Raw genomic sequence first — 11,213 nt, 5'->3', positions numbered from 1 at the left:
GCGCTCGCATATGCGCGCTCGCGTGTGGCTGGAGCCTCTCCTCCGCTGCCTGCTTGTCTTCATTCAGACAGCGCGCGTTCTCGCTCAGCTCGCTCCACCTCTAGACATGAACGCGCGCTCACTCCACACTGCAGAATAGTTAGTTTAGCTCTGAGAATATCTAGTGACGTTTGTGCAGAAATACGTTTGTGCAGAAATAAATGCTGCAGCTCCTCCAGACCAACAGAGGTTTCCCGTGTCTTGTGAAGTGACGGGGCTTCGCAGAGAGAAACGTTATCGCCTCCGACCGGGTGCCGGTGTCTCCCCTGCGGGCGCAGTCAGGATGCTGAAGCACCCGGTCGGGGAGGCGATAACGTGTCTCGCTGCGGAGCTCCGGCACCGACGCTGAAGCATGAAAAGCCAATACTAGGATCAGCATTGATTCATGGAGAGACCTTCGTCTGGTCAGCTAACATTACTGCCAAGCAGGTGAAATATAGAGTTATATTGTGGTTTTAACTGACGTGTGTCACCTCACTGTTTTGAGCGATGCTCGTTCATGTCTATTTAGAGCGAGCAAGCGTGAGCCCGACGCTGACTTTCGTTGACTTAACGGCCACAGGTGTCGGTGTTAACAAGCAATTCTGAAAGTTACAAATAGTCCCTTTAAAGGACAAACAAGTCACTCGAAAATAATTAAAAGATGTAGATTTTGTGTGGAATATCCCTTTAATTCTACACTCATGGAGTTTCTATATTGGAAGCATATGCTCCGTCCACTTATTTCACAAGTTACCAAAAACAGTGAGCCGACTCCAACAGCACAAGATTAATTAAAACATGCTAAACTATGCCATCTGGTCGAGCAACGAGAGCGTTCTCAGAGGCAACTTTTTGGTGATGGCAGTGATTTTAGTGGAGTTATTTTAAATAATGCACACACTGAAGTACAGTAGAAATAAAGCTGGAGGTATTTCAGTCAATAAATGTGTCACAATCTCCCTCTTTTATTATTGATGCGGCGATGGCTGGAAGATGGATTGGTCTGCAATCCATTTTATATTCATTTGTGCATATCTCCAAAGGCCATTTAAATTGCACAGCCGGCAGTGTGGGCGGTGGGAAAATTCCCTGATTGACTGTGAATATCTGTTTATGGAAGCTCCTGACCACCAGCTGAGATGCTAAGTGACTTAGAGCGAAGACTGTGTTTCACTGGGCTGCTCCCAGATGTAAAAATATGTAATGCTCAACCCATATAGCTTATAGATAGAGTGTGTGAGAGGGGGTATGTGTGTATGTAGTCAAACATTGAACTATTGGACTGTAAAGTAACGTATTAAACTTTTAGTTTTAAACTGCGGCTGTCAAGCCTTCTGTTCATGGCACATATACAATGATAACAGGGGTGGATTAACCAATAAAATGTTTAGTAACTTTTGAAACAATATGTTCCTTGATATCAGACAGACAGATAGGTAGACAAAACCAGACTTAACGTTACAAAGTAAAAGGTTTCAAGATGAACCGATGTGTTTGGCGAACGTAACAATATCTCTAATAACGCTTAAGACTGGCTTGAGTGTAAATTTCCCCAAATCCAATAAAGTAGGACAGAGATATTAGCCTAAAGTCTGATACAGTATAGTAACATCAAGGACCAGTTTTCCACTAGGCGGCAACCTCCGGGTCTGAAATAGAAACCAATGTAACAGTGCCTTAAACTTGCATTCTATCTAATAGCCAGCAGGGGACGACTCCTCTGGTTGCAAAAAGAAGTCTGATTGTATAGAAGTGTTTGAGAAAATGAGCCTACTTCTCACTTGATTCATTACCTCAGTAAACATTGTAAACATGAGTTTATGGTCTCAATTGCTAGTTTCAAGTAAATTATGGTCCCATTTAGAGTCAAATAGACCGTAAAGCAGTTTTGGTTTCCTAAAAATGTCTTATTCAGCGTTCAGTTGCACTTAGCTCCAAACATTCGTGCCACTTCTGGTTGCAAAAAAACAACAAACCAAGATGGCAACAGCCAAAATGCCAAACTCAAGACTTAAAATTGGCAGTCCACAAACCAATGGGTGACGTCACGGTGAATGTGTCTATTCTAGTTTCCACACAGTGGGGAAATATTACACAATGTGCTTGAGTTTCTTAACCCTTTATGCCGAGTACCACCTTATTAGAGCCCCATGCACATTGCTTCATCATGTGATGAAATCCAAGTTCGATCCAAGTGCCTAATTACAGTTGCGACGCTATGATTGGACAATTGCTGTTCAGGGGAGGGGTTTAGCCAGTGGTCAATTTGGTATCCAAGCGGCCCAACGGTCTAAGACACAGACTATGTAATCTCTATAAACAGCATATTATCTGCATATTAATGCAGAATCTGTAGACAAAAGGACAAGATTTTGGTATCGGAAACGATCTGGTTTCCATTTGTAGTCCGAGTAGTATTGACCAATCACGTTCGAGCAGGCTTTGTTTGAATACTGGTTAACAGTTCGTATGGAGAGCAAAAGAGGCGGAACGCATTGGCTGAAGTGCAATCTCGAAACCCACCGGCTATCATCTGACAATGATTTAGCTTTTTATTGGTTTAAAATTAGCTTGTAAACTGGTTACTTCGCGTGTCTCAAGTTGCTAATCGGACTGTAAACAATGAACAGCGCACGGAAAAGGAAGTCTTGGTCCGGATATTCGCTGACTACACTGGAACCCCAGAAATATAGCCCATTGCCCCCAGAGACTTATCTGTCGTCAGACCGATAGCCGATGGGTTCTGAGATTGCAGACCATGTAATTGTGACTTCCTGGTTCCACTCAAGGAGGAAGAGGAGTCATGCTTCATCATTGCGTCATATCTTTGGGGTACAACACATGCGCAGTTAAATCTGGTCTGCGCATGTGTCATACCCCATGGCTCAAGACCAAAAGGACCCCGTGTCCCAGCCTCTTTCAATAAGCCTCGGTTCCACTCTAGCTGTTGACCTTTGTTACTTGTGAGCCTCCTTTCTGTCTGCCCGTGTTTCCTGTTACTCAGTGTTGGAAATTAACTTTGTTTTTGTCCACCTGCCACTGTTCCAAAATCTACCAGCCACTCAATAGATTACCATTGTTGTTTTGACTGGTGAGTGAAGCTAATGTAGCAGCCTACTGAATATTTTACCAACATTTGGCTGGTGGCAGCTGCTAATTTCCAGCCCGGCTGTTACTCCACTTTGAAACTAATTGAAAAAGTTTAAAAATTGAAAGCTGTTCTCAAAGCAGCAACAAAGTAATTCACATGGTATCCAAACAAGACAACTTAAACCATTTGAGAAAAAACAAACAAATGAATCCTGTCAAAGAAATATACAGAGGCTGCATATTGTATGAACATGATTGCAAATGTGACTCAAGAGGAAGACATCCATATTCATATATCAAATGGTGACTTGTTTCCTGATTTACGGGTATTTTCATTTGGGCACGCTGCAACAGTGGAGCTGTATCTGAGATCCATGAATAAATTCAATCAATTACTGTGTTTTAGTTTATTACCAAAAAAAACCTTTGACAGACTAACAACAAAGCTGTGCGTACCACTCTGTTATCTGATCAATGACTATTAATCTCAGCACCCGGTTGGATTCACACCTCCCCTGACAAATCACTCCATCCCGTCACCGCAAAATAACCGAGCAGAGCTCTCTGTAATTCCACACTCCCCGATAACCCTCATGTTTATCAAATGGCAACACAGCTTCCTCAGGTAAAATGATGAATAATTGCATACACGTTGATGCATAACAGATTTGTGCTTCCTAGGCTTGTTGCTTTAATAAGTGCTGTTGATCTGTGATGTTTGCGAGCAGCAAACTGAAAGGGAGCCCTCGCTGCACGCGGCTCCTCATATTGCCGCTGACAAAGAGTAATGACTGTCGAATGAAAAGATGATGCTTCAGGAGGGACATCGCTCCCGAGAGGGTGTAACTGAAACATGTGCTCCTGCACGCCAGAAGGCTCACTTGCACACACACACACACACACACACACACACACACACACACACACACACACACACACACACACACACACAGTCGTGTTTTCATGACTTTTGAGGACATTATATTGACTTACATTCATTTCCTGGACACTAACCCTAACCCTAACTGTAACTGCTACTTGTCTAATCCTAACCTAAACCTTACCCTAAACCAAGTCCTCACCCTAAAATATAATAATTTACGTTCGGGGGATGGGGATTTTGTCCCCATTTGGAAAGCGAGTCCCCACAACGTGACTGTGTAAACAGGTTTGAGTCCCCACAACGTAGGTAATACACACACACACACACACACACACACACACACACACACACACACACACACACACACACACACACACACACACACACACACACACACGCACCTGATGAGAAATTGAGAGCTGTGCAGCATTTTTATCGATTCACTGGTTCCATAATAGTAACATTTCATTTAAATGGAAAGTATGATTGTCTCATGCAGTTGTGGTGTGTTTAGTGCTGACTTGCATGAAAGCCCTCCTGCTGCCAGGTTATTGACGGAGACACAAAAACCACATCCAGTGATCACATTACTCCAGTTTGAACATTGCTGTGTCAGCTGCCTGTTAATTATAAATTTCCCTGAAAACTGACCATTTCCTATCACAGCCTGTGTGAGATTTCTGGCTTAAACAAACCTCCACCTGCTAAGACTTCTAAGTGCATCGCTTTCTCTGAACATTTCCTCAAACTCAACAATGTACAGTACAACGCCACCAGGGAGCAACCAGGATCGCAAGGATCCTTTTGTCGAGCAATAAAGCAAACTACAAAGTAATATTATTGAACAGCACTTAGCGAGATGATAAATCACCTCTGAGATCTTTATGTCTTTTACATCTCTGCTGTAATTAGCGAGCAAGCTCTCGGCTTCATTGTGAAAAAGTCAGCTGTAATGTTTATGTCATCCCCCATCCACTCATCTTGTTTGCCAGCATGTACTGCGTGCTTTTTGCTTATTTGTGTTTCGCTGGCTTTTTTGTTGTTGCTTATTTTCATTTGGAAAGCATTTTTCATACATTTGTATTATTTGTCCATTGTCATCTACTGTTTAGCTTATTGAAAAGATGCAACCCCAGATTGGGCATTAGTTTCTGTCACTGCTCACTGTCTGGCATCCAATCTCAGTGTTCCCCAGAGACTTGCCGTAGGTTGGTGCTTCGTCAGCTTGTAAGACAAGTGATGGATCATTTTAATTGGAAAAATGTAATCCTCATTGGTCATTAGTTATTATTTATTGATCATTTTAATAACTATATCCTGATTATTGGTAGTGGCTGGCAATGGAGAGGTCTGTCTGTTTTCTATCGTCTATCTATTGGTTGAAAATATCATAAAAGGTGAATTGCTGGATTACATTAACATCAAATCTCACACCATAAATCTGTATTGCTTAATGATTCATGTTAAATCAGACGGACTGATAACGTAATGACCTGATGAAGACAGATGTAATAAATCAAGTTCTTGCATCATTAGTCAGCTGTGAACAGGAGGTATAGGGTGATTGGGGGGAAATTGGCACAGCGGGGCTTTTTGTGTCCTACATTCACTTTTCAGATTGGATCACTGTGTTACAGTTTCTAAAGGACATCGCTACAATAGGTCAGGTGGTCATGTTTCACAAGTCAAATCTGCAATTCACATGCCAAGCCTTTCTTCAATAGCTAACAGTCATCAGCAATTAGCATTTATATTTTTCACCTTGTCTATAAGATCGTGAGACACGTCTCATTCAGTTTGTAAAGATATATGCTGCTGCTTCCCCAAAAAAGGTGCCAAAATTATTGAATAAAAAGATTATTAAACAATATGATTTTTTTTTTTTTAAAGTTTGAATGATATTGAGTCAAAATTAACTTCACTGTACAATAACTAGGGGTGGGAAAAAAATCTATTCACCTATGCATTGCAATTTTCTTTTTTTTTTACGATTTTGAAATCAATTTTTAATGCCAGAATCGATATATTAGCTTCATTTGAGTCTATGCGGAGGTAAAAGGAAGTTACAACTTTTATTGTTATAGTCTGAGTAACGTGACGTCATATCCGTCATTTTTAATTTAGGTATTTTCCAAAGTAAAAATACCCTAGAAGTGAATGATTCAACTTTTTCAAGTTAACAAGAATCGCAATGAATCATAATATTGAATCGCAATACTTAAAAATCACAATACATATCGAATAGGCACGCAGGTATCGTGATAGTATCGAATCGAGAGACAGGTGTATTGTCCCGGCCCTAACAATAACTGTACAATAACTCAACTGTGCATTAATACTTCATTTATACTGTACATTTCAAGAAATCTTCTTGCATTTCTTAATTTCTTATTTACACTGTTATATATTATTGATATACTGTATATTGTTATATATTTGTACATATTTCTTATATTTCTCATTTATTATTTATTTGTCTACGTTATTTATTTTACTCTACATATAACGTGTATTGTAGCATTATCTACATAATTTACATACAATATACATACTCCTTTATTTTAATTTTTCTTATATTTCTTTATGCTTATATACTGTATAAGAGCAACTGTAACATCCCAATTACCCCCCAGGGATCGATAAAGTATTTCTGATTCTGATGAAAAACTATGACACATAGTTGGATAATTATGGGGATATGCAATATTTTATGAGGACGATGCACACAATTAAAAGAAAGGCTCGATGGAGGTGCTGGTTGGGGTTTCGAACAAACTATAGGTGACAGGAAATCTATGACAATTAGCGACTCGTATTTGAGATCCTGCGTGCTTTGTTTTTACTCCCCCAATGTGGCAAAAGAACCCGATACAGACCGGAGTTTCTACTCTAATGGAGAGATCAATCGTCATACCCTCCTTCCTAATAGGTTAGTTAACAGTTTAAAAGGTGGAGTAAGAAATGGTTGCAGGATTCACGGCTGCATGGCAGAATAGGAAAGAGGAGGCATTTGAGTTAGACTGAATCTTTCATTCAAACACATGCTTCCTTTGGAAATATATACTGTAAATCATTCTATACTTTACTGAAATGTGGTAATATGACTAACATGTTTCTAGCTGGCTTTGGTGGTAACAAAGTTGGCTAAAACTGCACTGCAGAGAACAATTCTGGACCCCCACTGTGGAATTATTGACAGTATCACTGCTGACACCATACTTTTTTCTTTACCCAGAGAGACTCAATTCTTTATAAAAGAGGAAAAGTAGTGACCTGCACAAGATGGACCAATAAAAACTGTACAAAGAATGCAAGGGGGCTTTGAAAACACTGATTAGGCAAAAACTGAAATTCTGCTAGACCCATTTCAATTTGCATACAGACAGCAGAGGCACAGAGGATGTTTCTCTAGTAGTACTCAGTTTTATAAATATCTGGGACTGGATAAAACACATGCCCTCCTTCTATTTGAGGAATTTTCCCACAGGATTTGCTGCCATTTAACCTCCTGTTTTTGCCAAAAAGTTGTTGTCCCATTTTTACTTGGATTGTAAAAATTGTAATAGAAAGTTTGTGACCCGGCAGCCATGTTGAGATCAATTGAGGAAATAAAATACTAATCACCGCCCACCAACTGGAGCAAACTTTCTCATTTTACAGCTAAACAGTACACTACAAAATGTTTCTGAAAACATTTAAGGAGAGAAATAGGCATTACAGTAACAGAATATTGATTCATATTTGATCAGCGCTGCCTAGTTTGTCTGTTTGATCGGAGTGAAGCAACCACATCACACCAATCCTTACTGCCCTTCACTGCTTACCTGTGAGTTATAGAATTGATTTTAACTCCCTATGATCCTGATCGCTGCTTGAGATTCTCTGGCAGGGCCCTACTAATACTAAATCCCGACTTGTCAACAAAGGTGACCGGCCTTTTGCTGTCCGGGCCCCTCAGCTGTGGAACTCCCAGCCTGAGGATCTTACTTTTAACTCTCTTCTTAAGGCTCACTTTTATCTTATGGCTTTTTCTCAACTGATGGTGTATTGTTGTAACTATCTAAATTACGTTATCATGTTTATATCTTTAAGGAACAATGTGTAACATTTCTGGGGATGTATTATCAGAAATGCAATATAATATTCAGAACTATGTTTTCATTAGTGTATAATCACCTGAAACTAAGAATTATTGTGTTTTCGTTAGCTTAGATTGAGCCCTTCATATCTACATAGGGAGCAGGTCCTCTTCATGGAGTCCGCTATGTTTCTACAGTAGTCCAGAACGGACAAACCAAACACTGACTCTAGAGAGAGCCTTCACGTTTTTACGTTACCCATAAGGCCACCGTAGTTCTGAAACTGCGGTAATGTGAGCCGCAGAGCAAAAAAACGTGGTACCACCAGACGCCATCTGACTTTCGTTGCTCCTAAAGTGGTATTATGGTAAGGATGGCCTCTGAGCGAGGCGGACGACAGTTTTGCACTCGGCGGCTCACGTTACCGCAGTTTTGGAAAGGGAGGAGTGAGCGGAGGGGTACTCAGTTGGTTGCAATTTGCAACCACACTACTAGATGCCACCAAGTCTACACACTATACCTTTAAATTCTGGTTCTTAATTACTTTTATCATGTTTTCATTGTAAAGTCCTTTGTAACTTTGTTTTTGAAAGGTGCTATATAAATAAAGTTAATATAACTGTCACTTGTAGCTGCAGTGGACGCTGTTCAGTGTCTGGTTTTATTGCAAGGTCACAGAATTGACAAGCTGACCGAGCAACAGGTGGGTGATTATGTCGACGCATGACTCTACAGAAAATATTATTGCTTTCAAGAAGCTTCATGAAATAAAAGCAATAAAAAGTAGTCCAATATGGATTCAAACATCCATTTATTTAAAGGATAACAACTAAATTGCCAGAATCGCCGTGTCACATCTTAACGCACTACAAAGCTTCTGTTCTTTCGCTCGCACTTTAAACAAAATAAGTAGAGAACTTCAGAAACTGGCTCAACTGTTAAAAACAGCATGTTATAATTAAAGCATGAGAAAGGAAGAGAATGTTTCTCTCTTTCATTTTTTTTTTTTTCCTGTAGTGTTCAGTGGAGCCATATAAAACTAAAAGTTTTTCTGTCATTCTTCTCTGGCTATAAATGGCTACAATTATCCCACAATACACTCTTTAAGTTTCGGGATGATTTTGACTGGAGCAGTTATTTCTACATCCACTTTATTATAGATAGATGCATAGATGTATCCACCATGGTTTGGCAATGTTTATGTGTGAAATCTCCAGATGCCAAAGAACAAAAATTGCTGTCATAAAAAGGTGGTGCAGAAGTCGAAATATGTCTTTTATACGTCTGACTAGCGCTTACATGGTGCCATATCGTAATGTGATGGTAGCGCTTGAAGACGCACAGAAAAATGATATGTTTTGATGTAGCATGAAAAGAAGTTTTCCTACAATTACCACCCAAAGAGACACTTCTCAGTGCTTAGTGCTTTTAGCACCCGGTCCCTCTCAGACTGTAAAGCGAGTAGCCTTTCTTCATTTAGGTGTTGCAAACCTGAAAAAGCGGTTCAGCTGACAAAGATCTATTTGACACTTCATAAACTGTGATCTCTAAAAAGGTTTTAATGACGGACAACATAATGTGCAGCCTTTTGGGGGTAAAAGGTGAGACGACTATAATTAAGGCAACTAAAAGCAAAGACATATGGAAGTGCAAAGAAAACCAAACTGTGCACTTTCATTTGTATCATCAGACTTGCTCTGACTGCTGAAAAGCATAATGTGCGATGTTTAAAAGCTCAAAACCCTCTTTCACGTAATGCATGAGAGTGGATTGAATTCTCCTAGTACTTCAGAAGTCGTTTGGAATAATAATAATAATTTATTTCCTTCCCAAAAAAACATGCCCTTAAAGACATTTTGAGCTACAATTAGACTTGGCTTATAATTTAGGGGAAAATAAAATGTTTTTTTTCACTGGCATAGTCATTAGAGCCTGTCTAAACAGTGACCCAGGTTCATGTCCCTGTGCAGGCTGTTCTCGTACACTGTTGGTAGCTATACTTACGAAAAATAATGCACTGTAATTAAAAATCTATTTATATGTAATCCACATAATTGTGAAACAGGAAGTATAAAGAGTGACAAACGGTGTGCAGGGAGGAGGTCGGGGGGGATGGGCAGGTAAAAAAACACTGGACTTTCGCCCAGGAGATAAGTGTTCGTAACCTGTGCAAAACCAGAAGTCAACGTTGATTTAATTATCACGTATCTTCTGTACATTAGTTATGCCACTTCCGTAGTTACTGTAACCCAAACTATGATCTTTTCCTAAACCTAACTAAGTAGTTTTGGTCACGTAACTTCCGTACATAAGTTACGCCACTTCCGTAGTTACTGTAACCCAAACTATGATCTTTTCCTAAACTTAACTAAGTCATTTTGGTCACGTAACTTCCATACACAAGTTACGCCACTTCTGATGTTAACTTATGATGTTATCTTTTACGAAACCTAATTTATTTTTATTGCCTAAACCTTTCCAAGTCAATCTTTTCCGTAGGAAAAAGAACGAAATCTGAGGAATAACTTTTTGTAAGATATCGAATGAACCGTTGAACCTGTGACATGACATGATAGAGCAGTGAAAAATATACTGAAGTGTCCATTAGCAAGACAATGCCTTCAAACCACCTTCAACAATTCTGTTTTCTCAGCACTCTCACCTCTCTGTGATGAGAGGCAAACACAAAAGACCAATCAATAGTGTGTCGCTTCACAACGTTCACACCAACACTTTTATTCCAGCGCCGGCCAATGCTCTTTATGGCCGATAATACGGCCCCTCATCAGTATTTATCACCTTTATCACCTTTAATGATCCGGCAGATTACGCTGCCAGGTCTGCTCTTAGACTGAATTACAGGTGTGCTTTTATCTCCCTTGTGTTGGTGTCCTTACATTTGTAGAAATAACTAGCAAAGTGCCTGTTTTTATATATGGTTTCATTATGCAGAAAGAGCCCTAAATGCTGCCCTTCTTTATCCTTCAGTCAAGCGTTTTTAACATTGAAAGAGCTCGTCATTTTTCAATAAGAAATTGCCCATAGTGTGGTTTGTTTTGCCAGGAACCATTAACCTTTGGCTCAGGCTTGAATCCACTGGACCGTTATTGGAATATTGGAATTGACTGCCACCCTTTCAG

Source organism: Sebastes fasciatus, chromosome 11 (genome assembly GCF_043250625.1).
Source record: "Sebastes fasciatus isolate fSebFas1 chromosome 11, fSebFas1.pri, whole genome shotgun sequence".
In the NCBI taxonomy this organism is placed as follows: domain Eukaryota; kingdom Metazoa; phylum Chordata; class Actinopteri; order Perciformes; family Sebastidae; genus Sebastes; species Sebastes fasciatus.
The sequence above is the reverse complement of the archived record's forward strand: the minus strand, read 5'-3'. Positions refer to the sequence as shown.